Source organism: Balaenoptera acutorostrata, chromosome 4 (assembly GCF_949987535.1).
Source record: "Balaenoptera acutorostrata chromosome 4, mBalAcu1.1, whole genome shotgun sequence".
Lineage (NCBI taxonomy): Eukaryota > Metazoa > Chordata > Mammalia > Artiodactyla > Balaenopteridae > Balaenoptera > Balaenoptera acutorostrata.
This window is the reverse complement of record NC_080067.1, coordinates 20,381,533-20,395,494: the sequence shown is the minus strand read 5'-3', so window position 1 is coordinate 20,395,494 and position 13,962 is coordinate 20,381,533. Positions and strand designations below refer to the sequence as shown.

General features: G+C 36.7%; 1 protein-coding gene across 3 annotated transcripts in view; it reads left to right on the top strand.

Moving 5' to 3' along the window:
* Window positions 1-13,962, top strand: part of RYK (receptor like tyrosine kinase) — a 102,017-nt gene that overhangs the window by 85,461 nt on the left and 2,594 nt on the right. The gene's annotated exons all lie outside the window — the stretch shown is intronic.

Sequence of the window (13,962 nt, the reverse complement as noted above, 5' to 3'; positions counted from 1 at the left end):
CTGGATATTGTTTTTATTCTGTTTTCATCAGATGTGGTACTGCCATAGATCTTTTTTGGTGACTTTCTTTTCCTTTATTTGAAAATAGATTTCTTGATTTATGTCTTCTTTGAATTATTTAGCTAGTTATAGTAGCTAACAATTCTGTAAGAGGCTACCTTCTATTAAGAGACTGAGTGCAATCAGGAATACACAATTAAGAGTTTTTTCTTGGTGGTTTTCTTGCCTTTATGGTATTACATTGTGTTTACAAAGCATTTTCTTGGGAAAAAAACAAGTCAAGGAAATGATTTCCATGTGAGTCTTATCAGTGTGGTTTATGGCAATGAGGAGATCCTTTAAGGTATTCAAACAGTTTTTAGGGTGCAGGGCATATGAAAATGTGTTCCATGACATTATTTCTTTTGTGAACATTAGAGATTATCTCCAGAAGAAGGAGAGAAATCTGTAGTTATGCAGATACTCTGCTTGCTGCAGAGTGCTTCTTATTGCTCCTCTTTGCCCAGTGCCATGGAAAGTCATTGCCACAACCCTGAACAGACTGGTGCAGGAGAAACTCACATTCATAACATGCCCATGAAGAGTGGTCTTCTGAACTACTGTGGTATCAGAGAGAGCTATAGTTTTCAGAGAATGCTTATTATTTTTAAAAGAATAGAAAACTTTCTATTTTACTCCCTTTCTTCATTATTAATTTTAGAATAATACTTAGAGTCCCATTATTTAATTTGTTTCCATTATGGTTGCACACTTTACACATCAACTATCTTAGACGTACTATTTAAATATTCATGTTAAGATGAATTGATTAAAAGACATTAGAAAAAAGCTGGAGAGGTGAAAAAATCATTCAGACATTACTTTAGGAAATAAAGATTTAAAGTTTAATATTATTAACATTAAGAAAATATTGTTTAGTTTTATGAAATAGTCCTAATATTTCCTGGGAATGAGGAATAAATGGATTTACTTTAGGAACAGTTAATATATTTTCAGAGTGACCAGTTCCTGTCTTGTGATCAAGTAGTTGCACTCAATTTATTTTCTGTATTTGGCTCTCCTTGAGAATAGATATTTTCCTTAAGAGGTCTTGTGAACATATCCTTCCTTTCCTTTCCTGCCTTGTCCTTATCATTCTATTTAATATCCCCTTCAAATAGCCCCAGTGTTCTGATAGAGCAGTGTCTAAGCATCTGATACAGTGGAGGAAAGTACCATATATAGCAGATATGTGTGATGGCTTGGTAGGCATCCGATATTAGATCCTAGGACAGATTTGGTCTCTTTTCAGTCATGTAGGACACTCTGTGCCTAGAGATTGCTGATTTTTGAAGTAGAGTTAGCAACATGTACTAAATTCAATACCTGATGCAGTCAAAATACACTTTCTATATAGTCATTGTACACTTGGGTACATTTGTTTAGCTGGAATAGAAAAGTATAAGCCACAGTGATAAGTATAAAGGATTATTAAGATTTTTAGGTGATAGTTTACACTGAAGAATTGTTAAAAAGAACCCTTTAAAGGTCACTTGTGTAAATTTATTAATTGGATCCTGGCTCCTGGCCCTTGCCTCCACTCAGTATGCCAGGGGCCTGGCCCACCACTGTGCATCCAGTAAAGCTTTTTTAAAGTAACATAATTCTATAGATATATATTTCTGCTGTGGTTATTGGAAAGGCCTGGAAAATACGTGTCTGAAAAATTAAAATTCGTAGAATAGTATAGCTTCAAAAATTGGATATTCAGAAAGGGGTATATACTAATAAAGCCTGTACCTCGAGTACGGCATAGTGTTAGTTTTGGAAACTTGTGAAAATTGTTTAGTTAATGTTAATGAAAATCGACTGGACTCAAGCTTCCACTGCTTGGAATGTTACTCCATGATATTTTGATCTTCAGAGTGAACTCTTAATTAAAGGAATTGGTAAAGAGAAATCCAAACTCCTTCGCCTTGGTTTTCAGAACTTCTGTTCCTTATCTTCTTGTTTCAGTTTTATATTTTCTACTGTACGTTTCCTTATATTCTGCATTTCAGCCAGTCCGGAATTCCTGCTGAGTCCAAACTCACCAGATGCTTCTATGCCATTTAATTTGATCATCTTTGGATCCCAGAGAATTGTATCTACTTAATGACACCCATAAAGAATTCTTTGTCTACCTAATAATGGCACCTATCACACACTGCCTTATATTTTCTGGCACAAGTCATTTTTCCCAGAACAGGCAGTGGGGAACTCTGACTTAATTATTTTCCTTTAGAAGGTTTTCCATATTTACAGAATTAAAGTTGTGTGTGTGTTTGTGTGTGTGTGTGTGTGTGCGCGCGCGCGCGTAGCAGTGTTAATCTTATCCTTAGAGATCTGTGTACTTGACTGTGTAAAAGAATCTTGGAGGGCCTCACACTGTCCTCTTCTCCCCTCTGTTTCCATGTTGAATCCTCATTTTTCTCCTTGTCTCACTCCTACAGACTTCAATTCAGAGATTCCATGTGTTCTTTTGACTACAGTTGTTACTTATGAGTAAATGATTTATTAATTGACCTTTGTGGCCTAGGGTCTCCCTCTTAAGTATTAGATACATTGCATAGATACCTACTCTGCTTTTGTGCCCAGGGCCCATGTTTCTGAAAACATAAGTGCAATCTTTGCACTGTAAAGATGCAACACAATTGAGGACAACAGGTAGACTGTCTGGTTTGAGGGGAAAACATGATTGATTTGCTATGGGGCATGTTGAGTTCAGGATACTGATGGGTGGAATGTAGGTCTGGAATTCTGGACAGACATAGAAGCAGGATATTAGAAATTGTACATCAGCTTCGTAAAAGTGTGTGATTGAATAAACAAGAGAGTTTGTTGATCTCAGAGGTAGCGAATATAAAGAGAGAAGAAAGCCAAGAGAAAATGTAGGGAATATTTACTTTAGTTAGTGAGAAAGGAAAGATGAATAATGAATAAAACAGAAGGGTAAGAAGAGAATCCAGAGAATGCTGTGTCTTAGAAACCAAGGAAGGAAATAGTTTCAAGGAGAGTCTAGTCTCTAAACATATCTGCAGTAGTCAGAAAGGATGAGGAAATCTTTGAGGGCTTTTGAACAGGCAGGTTTAGTAAATCATTAAAGATGGATATGATTGTTAAGGGCTCTGTGGGAGGTGAGAAAGTGGAGACAATAAATAGATTACACTTTGAAGAAGTTTAGCTATGAAAAGGAGTGGAAGGATTGTAGCTTGATGGGATGGCAGGATCAAGAGAGGTTTTATTGTGTTAATGTTGTGTTTTATTTTATTGGGTTGGTTTGGTGTGGCTTTTAGGCAGGGAAGCAATGAGGAGAAAGAGATGGACTTGTGATTATTGGAGGGGAGGTCCAAGAGATGATAGGTGAACGGGCTCAGAAACCCACGTAAAGATATAGTTTGGCATAGGAGGAGGTATACCTCTTGTCTGAGATGGGAATAAAGCAAGAGATAGGAGAGAGAAGGTACAGAAAATTCTTGAAGAAGGATCTCTCATTGACCTATGGGACAACTTCCGGTTGCTGAATATAGTTGTAGTCGGGGTCCACAAAAGCATGCATTGGAGTTGTGGGGCAGTGGGCGACTAAAAGAATAATGAAGAAATAACTGAAATGTTTCCAAATTTGATTAAAACTATAAATCCACAGATCTAAGAGCTCAACAAACCCCAAACAATAAGCACGAAGAAACTAATGCATTACACATTATAATCAAATTGCGCAAGACTAGCGATAAAGAGAAAATCTTAAAAGCAGCCATAAAAAAAAGAATGTTAATATACAGAGGAACCAGGAAAATTTCTCATTGGAAGCCATGCAAGGGAGAAGACAGTGAAGCAACATTTTTAAACATCTTTAACATCTACTGTAAGAAAAAACTTATGTAGAATTTTATACCCAGATAAAATATCTTTCAAAAACTGAAGGGGAAATAAAGACTTTTCCAGAAATAGAAAAGCTGAAAGAATTCATAACTAGCAGATGCACACTATAAGAAATGTTAAAGGAAGTCCTTTAGGAACCAGTAATACCAGATGGAAATATGGGTCTGACAAAGGAACAGAGAGTACCAGAAATGGTAACTGCATGGGTAAATGTATACAGTTTTTTTTTCTCATTACTTAAATCCTTTAAAAAGATAATTGAACATATTTTTATGCCCCTTGTGTAGTAATTGGTAAAATAGATAGAAAATCAGTAAGGATATAGATTTGAATGACAGTACCAACCAACTTGATCTAGTTAACAGTTATAGAACACACCATTCAACGTTGAACAGCAGAATGCATATCTGCAGGTTCACATGGAATATTTACTAAGGTAGACCACATTCTGGATCATGATCAAGTCAATACATTTAAAAGGATTTAATTCACACAAAGTAGGGTTTTGTGAACACAATGGAATTAAATTAGAAATCAAAAATAGGAATCTAGAACTTCCCTGCTGGCAGAGTGGTTAAGAATCCGCCTGCCAATGCAGGGGACACGGGTTCAATCCTTGGTCCGGGAAGATCCCACATGCCACGGAGCAACTAAGCCCGTGTGCCACAACTACTGAGCCTGTGCTCTAGAGCCCACGAGCCACAACTACTGAAGCCCGTGCTCTGCAACAAGAGAAGCCACCACAGTGAGAAGCCCGCGCACCGTGATGAAGAGTAGCCCCCACCCACCACAACTAGAGAAAGCCCACGAGCAGCAACAAAAACCCAATGCACTCAAAAATAAAAATAAATTAACAACAACAACAAAAAGGAATCTAGAAAATCCTCAAATATTTAGAAACTAAATAATACACATTCAAATAACCCATGTGTCAAGGAAGTAATCAAAAGGGAAATTATAAAGTACTTAGAATTGAATGAAAGTAAAAACACATTTCAAGATTTGGGGGATGCTGCTCAAGGGCGACATGTATACTATTAAACATCAATATTAGAAAAGAAAAGTCTCAAATTAGTGACCTTAGTTTTCACCTTAAGAAACTAGAACAAGAGCAGATTAAATCCCAAGTAAGTAGGTGAAAGGAAATAATAAAGATTAGATGGAAGTCAGTGAAATATGAAACAGAAAAACAGTAGAGAAAAATCAAGTGAAACCAATGCTTAACTCTGAGAATATCATTAATGATGACTCTTTCGCCAGACTAATCAGGAAAAGAAGAAGTTGCAAATTAACGATATAATGAATGAGAGAGATGATATCATTAAAGATTCTCAGAGGTATTAACAGAGAATATTATGAACAACTTTTTCCCAATAAATTTAGACACTTAGGTGAAATGGACAAATTCTTTGGAAGATAAGAATTTTCAAAGCTCACTCAAGAAGTAGATAATCTGAATAGCCATATAAAAATTGAATTTTTTTTTTTTAGCCTTGCTGCGTGGCTTGTGGGATCTTAGTTCCCCAACCAGGGATTGAACCCACTCCCTCAGCAGTGAAAGTGTGGAGTCCTAACCACTGGACTGCCAGGTAATTCCCCCCAAATTTAATATTTAGTTAAAAACCTGCCCCAAAAGAAAATATTAGGTCTAGATTAAACTCTAGGGCACTGCTGAATGCCTTCAAACATTTAAGGAAGAAATAATAAAAATTCTATACAATTTCAGAAAGTTGAGGAGAGAATACTTTCTAACTCATTCTGTGAAGTCAACATTACCTTGAAACTGATCTACAGATCATTATCACTCATGATCACAGATGCAAAAATTAAACAGAACTTTAGAACCCATGAATATATTTAAAAATAATATTATGACCACATAGGCTTTATCCCAAGAATACAGGCTTTTTCAATCATTTGAAAAATCAAGCAGTGCATTTACTGTATTACATATTAAAAAAGAAAAACCATATGATCATCTCAGTAGATGCAGAAAAAGTATTAGAAAAAAATCCAAAATTCATTTCTAGTAAAAATTCCTAGCAATCTGATAAAGGGCATCTACAAAAAACAAAAACAAAACCCTATAGCTGTTATCATACTTAATGCTAAAAGGCTGAATTCTTTTTACCTAATAACAGTAACAAGACAAGGGCACCCACTCTCATCAGTATTGTTCTCAAGGTTCTAGCCAGTGCACTAAGGGAAGAAAAGGAAATAAAAGGCAAGAAAATATTGCATAGGAAAAAGTAACTCTTTATTTGTGGGCAACTTGATCGTCTATGAAGAAAATCCAATGTGATATACAAAATAGCTACTAGAACTAATAAATGAGTTTAGAAAGATTACAGGATATAAGATCAATGTAGAAAAGTCAGTTGTATTTCTACATACTAATAAAAATCAGAAATTAAAGTTTTTTTAAAACATAAAAGCATCATAAAATGTGAAATTCTTAGGAATAAATATGACAAAAATTGTGAAAGACCTATATGATGAACGCTATGAAACACTGTTGAGAGAAATTAAAGCCCTACATGAGTGGTGTACCTTGTTTGTTGGCCAGAAAACTCAATATTGAAATGTTAATTCTCTCCAAGTTGACCTATAGATTCAACACATTTCCGAAGAAAATCTTTGCAGGCTTTTAATTTTTTTTTTTTTTTTTTTTTTTTTTGTAGAAGTTGACAGATTGATAAAATTGATATGGAAAGGCAAAGAACCATAGCCAAAACAGCTTTGAAAAAAGAAAGTTACGGGTCTGATTTCAAATTACAGTAATCAAGACAGTTGTGGTATTGGCATTAAGGTAGATAGGTAGATCAGTGGAACAGAACAGAGTATGTAAAATTTGACCCACATATGTATGGACAACTAATTTGCAACAAAAGTGCAAAGGCAAGTCAATGGAGAAAGGATTCTCTTTTAAACAAATGGTCCTGGAGCAACTGGATATCCAGCTACAAAAAAATGAACTTCAATTTATACCTTGCTCCATATACAAAAATTAACTCAAAATAAATCACAGACCTAAGTGCATGACCTAAAACTATAAACCTTCTAGAAGAGAATAATAGAAGAAAATCTTTGGAGCTTTACCTTAAGCAAAGATTTCTTAGACAAGACACCAACTCAAGATCTGTAAAAGAACAAATTAGACTTTATCAAAATTTGAAGCTTGTACTTTTTGAAATAGTGTTAAGAGAATGAGAAGACAAGTCACACTCAGAGGATATATTTGCAAATCATATATCTGGTAAGGGATATACTTGCAGAATATATAAAGAACTCTAAAAATTCAGTACAGGTATTCCCCACTTTTCAAAAGTTTGCTTTATGCCACTTCGCTTTTACAAAAGACCTATGTTAGTACCTGTTTTCACAAACCAAGAGAAATCCAAAGAGGATTTTTGGTTTTACAAAAAAAAGGTAAAAAGCAAAAATAGCGTTCAAGTGTTTGTTTTGTAGCAACCATTATAGAGGCATCTTGCACCCCAGGCAGGGAGAGTGGCCCCGCCAAGCTCATTCCCCAGACACTACACTCAGCATCTCAGCATCAAGCCACCATGGCTTTGAACTGTGCTTGTGAGCATCTGTGATTTATCTCGATTTATATTGTGCATGTGTTAGTAAGATGTGTTCTAAAGTAATTGCTGCCTCACTTTATGGCATTTCTGTTTACAAAAGGTTTCATAGGAATGCTCTACTTTCAGATAGCAGGGGAAACCTGTAATAAAAAAACAACCCAATATAAAAATGGGCAAAATATTTGAACAGACACTTCACCAGTGAAGATATATAAATGGCAAATAAGCACATGAAAATAATGATTAACATCATTAGTCATTAGGAAAACGCAAACTAAAACCACAACAAAATACAGTTCCTCACCCATTACTATGGCTAAAATTGAAGACCGAAGTCTTTGCAAGGATATGGAAGAACGATAGCTCTCTTACACTGCTGATGGTAATGTAATATGGTACATACACTTCGGAAAACAGTTTGGCAGTTTCTTTCTTTTTTTTTTTAAGTATGAGATATTTTATCCTTAATAAATTTTTAAAAATTTATTTATTTTTGGCTGCATTGGGTCTTAGTTGCGGCACGCAGGATCTTCATTGTGGCCCATGGGCTTCTCTCTAGTTGTGGCACGAGGGCTCTTTGTTGCGGCACGTGGGCTCTGAAGTTGTGGCGTGTGGGCTGTCTAGTTGAGGCCTGTGGGCTCAGCAGTTGGGGCACGTGGGCTTAGTTGCCCCAAGGCATGTGGGATCTTAGTTCCCTGACCAGCGATCAAACCTGCATCCTCTGCATTGGAAAGCAGATTCCTAACCACTGGACCACCAGGGACCATTCCCAGTGTGGCAGTTTCTTAAAAAGTTAAACATGTACATACCATATCCAGTCATTTTGCTCCTAGGTAAATGAAAGTATATGTCCTTACCAATACTTGGGCATAGATGTTCATAGCAGCCTTATTTTTAGTAGCTAAACCTGGAAATAATTCAGTGTCCATCAACAGGTAAATGGGTAAACTGCTGTATTCATACAATGGACTACTGTTCAGCAGTGAAAAGGGATGAACTGTCGATATATCATGGATGAATCTCAGAATCATTACTTTGAGTGAAAGAAGCTAGACAAAATGTACAGTTTTAATAATTCCATTTATGTGAAATTCTAGAAAATGCAAACTAATGTTAGTGGCAGAGAGCAGATTAATGGTTATTTGGAGATAGTGGGGCGGTGGTGGGAGGACTGGGAGGAAAGGATTAGAGCTGTACGAATCTTTTGGAAGTGATGGATATGTTCATTATCTTGATTGTGGCAGTTGTTTCAGAGGTGTATACATATGTGAGAATATATCAAATCGAACAGTTTATTGTATGTTGGCCATACTACAATAAAAATACATAAAAACTGTCTTCTGTCTTTGCTGTCTGACCACTGCTGCTAACACATCTAAGACTAGTTCCTAAGTTTGCAGGATCTTAAGACCCAGCTAGGACTCTTAAAAATATTGAGTTCCAGGTCTCAGAATTACTAGGATGGGGCTAGGGAATCTGTAATTTTAACAAACACTCCAGGTGATTTTTCTTATTACCCAAGCTTGGAAAGCACTTGTCCCACATTAAGTTAATTCCACTTTGGTCATCTGAACCCATTTCCATATATGAGAAAGGATGTTAGGTTTCTAGTGTTAATAGAAAGGCCTAGCCATAGAACACTTGATTATGCTTTTACTGTGGTCAGATGAGATCATTTAGAATTGGACAAAATTTTTTTCTCATCATATGTAATATATTGAGGTCAGCCTGAAGTAACAGAATGGAAATCTCTGAATAGTTCCAACATTAGTGAACATTACATCAAAGGGTAAAAAAGAATTATTATATACTTTTTTTTTATAAATTTATTTTTAAATTTTCATTTATTTATTTTTGGCTGCGTTGGGTCTTCGTTGCTGCACACGGGCTTTCTCTAGTTGCGGCGAGCGGGGGGCTACTCTTCGTTGCAGTGCGCGGGCTTCTCGTTGTGGTGGCTTCTCTTGCTGCAGAGCATGGGCTCTAGGTGCGCAGGCTCAGTAGTTGTGGCTCACGGGCTCTAGAGCGCAGGCTCAGTAGTTGTGGCTCACGGGCTCTAGAGCGCAGGCTCAGTAGTTGTGGTACACAGGCTTAGCTGCTCTGCAGCATGTGGGATCTTCCCGGACCAGGGATCAAACCCGTGTCCCATGCATTGGCAGGCGGATTCTTAACCACTGCACCACCAGGGAAGTCCCGAGTATTATATACTTTTTGACAAGCCACATCTGTATATGTTGTTAGTGAAAAAAAAAAATTGTATCCTATATATTAAGAAGCTGTAAAATAACACAAGTTGGGAGAAGAGAAATAAGATGAATAGAAGAACACTGTTATTCTCTACATGTTCTTTAAACGGATGTAGCAAGAGCCTTTTATAAAAGTTTTATAAAACTCTGGAAAAAACAGGCTGACCTTCTCATTGCCCCCTTTCCAAAGACGTCAAACAAGAGGAAATTATAGAATAAGTCTGTCTAAATTTTAAATGGTTCAGTTATCAGAAGACTTTAGAGAGCAAGTTTTCCACAAATTATCCTTGTGCTATTTGGTCTTGATTTTTTTGTAGAGGGTTGGTGAGCCAACATGTAATTAATCACTTTTTTTGGTTGTTGGCTTGTAAGGAAATGAAACTGAAACTTTCCCTTTGGCTTTATTGTTCTCTTTTTGGTGTTTATTAGTGCTTCAATATGTAACATAAGAAACTTAGATGGGTGCTTAGTGATAATGTGGATATAACAATGTGAAAGAAGTATTTGTTTAAAGTCATCTTATATATTTTGTACTGTTATGGTACCTGTGTACACTCCAGGTCTCTGATACCACCAGCATTACTATGAAAGTCTTACAGTCAGAAGTTGTTAGAACATCCCTTGTCAGTGGATGGGGTTACTCATCAAGTGGCAGTATCCACTTGCTACCGATTCTCATTGTTTCTTCCTCCAAAATCTAGTTTGGATTGATTATTCCTTTCCCGAAGCTGCTACCACAATCAGTGAATAAGAACAGACCCATCTCATCTTGTAAATAAGGGGTAGGAACACCCTTCCAACTAGCTTCACTTCTTTGGGCTCTGTTCCATCTGTGTAGTGAACTACCTTCCCTGTGGCAGTTGGACACTATTTTATTTATTTATTTATTTTAAAAAAATTTAATTTATTTTATTTATTTTTTGGGTGCTTTATAAATAAATAAAGATTTTATTGATTCTTCGTTACTGCACATGGGCTTTCTCTAGTTGCGGCCAGCGGGGGCTACTCTTTATTGAGGTGCGTGGGCTTCTCATTGCAGTGACTTCTCTTGTTTCGGAGCACGGGCTCTAGGCAGGCGGTCTTCAGTAGTTGTGATTCACGGGCTCTAGAGCGCAAGCTCAGTAGTTGTGGCGCACAGGCTTAGTTGCTCCGCGTCATGTAGGATCTTCCTGGACCAGGGCTCGAACCCGTGTCCCCTGCATCGGCAGGCAGATTCTTAACCACTGCGCCACCAGGGAAGCCCTGGACAGCATTTTAAAAATTAAGCATTACATTGACTAATTACTGTCATTATTAAAAGTTCATATAAAGTTTAAAGACAAACACCTGTATGTCAGCAGGCACCTTCCTTTGACTTTTATTAATTTGAAATCGTTTTTCCATCTTTAAGCAGAATAGAAGATTCCCCTTAAACCAGTAGGTTTAGGGAAATTCCAGTAGACTCTGTCTCTATGAAGATTTTAAAAATATACATCCATCCGCATCTGATTCCTGTCTCTTCCCTCCTCCCAAAGCACAGACCTCAAGGATGGCCATTGTTCTACCTTAATGGTAACAATTAATAAAAAAGATATTAAGTTCCAAAAAGCTAAACTCTTTGGTTTTGGTATTTAGGATAATGCTGGCCTAAAAATGAGTCGAGAAGTGTTCCATCCTCCCCTGTTTTCTGAAAGAGTTTGTGTAGGATTGTACTGTGATTTGAATTGTGTTCCCCCAAAAGATAGGTTGAAGTTCTAACCCCTATACCTCAGAATGTGACCTTCTTTGGAAACAGGGTTATTAGAGATATAATGTTAAGATGAAGTCATAATTAAGGTAGACCTTAATCCAATATGACTAATATCATTATAAGAAGAGACACTGGCATGCAAGGGGAGAATATTGTGTGAAAACAGAGGCAGAGATTGAAGTACTACAGCTGCAAACCAAGGAACACCAAGGATTGCTGGCAAAGCACCAGAAGGTAGGATTAGGCAAGGAAGGATTCTCCCCTGTGGGTTTCAGAGTGAGTGTAGCCCTGCCAACACCCTGATTTTGGACCTCTAGCCTCCAGAGCTGTGAGGCAAATTCCATTGTTTAAGTCACCCAGTTTGTGGTACTTTGTTATGGCAGCCCTAGGAAACTAACATTATATTAGGAAACTAATATTGTATTTTTTTCTTTCAAGTTTGATAGAATTCATCCAGTGAAATTGGATGCAGAGTTTTCTTTGTGGAAAGATTTTAAATTATGAATTCAATTTCTCTAAGAAATATTGGGCTGTATAGATTTTCTATTTATTCTTGTATCTATTTTGGTAACTTGTATATATCAAGGAATTTGTTCATTTCATCTAAGTTATTGAATTTATTGGCATAAAGTTGAGTTGCTTATAATATTTTTTGATGTCTATAGGATCTGTAATGATGTTTCCTCTTTTCTTCCTCATATTGGTTATTTGTGTCTTTTTATTTTCTTTCATCAGTCTGGCTTAGGGTTTCTCAACTGGGGGCAGTTTTGCACCCTCCCTTATGGGAGTGTGGGGCATTTGGCAATATCTGGCGACATTTTCAGTTATTACAACTTGGGGCATCCAGTGGGTGGAGGCCAGGGATGCTGCTGAACTAAACATCCTGCCATGCACAAGACAGCCTCTCACAACAGAGACTCATCCAGTCCACAGTGTCACTAGTGCTGAAGTTGAGAAACCTGTTCTAGGGCTTACAGTGTACACCTTCTACTTTCGAATATTATGCCACTTCATGTTTAATATAAGCAGCTTACAATACAGTATTTCCACTCATCGCCTTCCATCCTTTATGCTATTATGGACATACATTTTACTTCCATTTATATTATAAACCCCACAGTGCATGGGGTTTTGCTTTAAACAGTCTATTAAGGAAATTTTTAAATGAGGAAAAAATACCTAGTTGTTGTTCGTATATTTTTAGCACTCTTCATTTTTGGTGTAGATCCAGATTTCCATTGGTGTTTTTCCTTTCCACATGAGGAACTGCTCTAACGTGTCTTGAAGTGTAGGTCTGCCAGTGACATATTCTCTCAGCTTTTGTTTGAAAAACTGTATTTTGTCTTCATTTTTCAAGTACATTTTGGCTTAGTATAGAATTCTTCATTGACAGTTTTAAAAAATATTCTAAGATGTCATTCCATTGTTTCCTTGTTTGCCTAGATTATAAGAAATAAAACTATTGTTCACAAATATAAGGCTTTAAAAAATCTGTATACTTTAGATAGTATTTCATTATTATTGAACAAAATAACTTAGAATTTGATGCAATGTGCTTAGATTTTATTAAACAGACCTGTTCTTGTGTTTTTTTCCTCTTTTTCCCTTTCCTTTTTTCCCCCTTCACTTATAAAAAGTGTTTTTGGGGGCAAGTTATTTCTCTGAACCTGTTTCCTCATCTGTAAAATTGGGCTACCAGTGATTCTCATAGGTTCATTGTGAAAGTTAAATGAGAAAAAAAATGAAAAATGAAAAAAAAATGTCTAGAACTTGAAGGTATTCATAAACGTGATAGCATGGTACACAGGTATCTTCCTCCTCACCCACCTTCAGCTCTCCTGACCTCAAGGCCGACACATGGCAGCAGATCAGTGGGAGCCCCCAGTCTGAGTCCTGCCCTGCCTCATGGCAGCAGCTTTGTGGAGACATATTCCTGCCGTCCACACACTGCCCAGAAGCCACAGGCAAACTGAGGAGCCCTGGCTGGACCATGACTGAGCACTGTTGCCACTGCTTATGATTTCTGCTCCTACCAATAGTTTACATGTTGATTTTAAATAAATCTGATATTTTACCCAAGCAAGGTTGGAAGATATTATTTCAGTATACTTTCATCTGTTAATTTAAATTATCTGAATGTAGTAAAAATCCATGACATTATATTTTACGTGATTTGCATTTTCCACTTCTCAACTATGCAGACTAGCTATGGTATTTAAAGTAACACATTCACATATTAGGAAAATTTTAGACATAATTAACAGTTTTGGGTGGTGGGGCTTGTAATCAACAGTAAAAATAATTCTTTCCAACGGCTCTAATTACCTTAGAATATACAATAATGATATTCACATTAAAGGATGCATTCATTAAAATGTTCCTTTCTGTCCAACAAGAGAATCTAACTGGGTATGGTAGACTTCTTTTTATAAATAACATTTTGCTTTCATTAAGAGTTGATTGATCTGCTGGGACTTCCCTGGTGGTCCAGTGGTTAGGACTC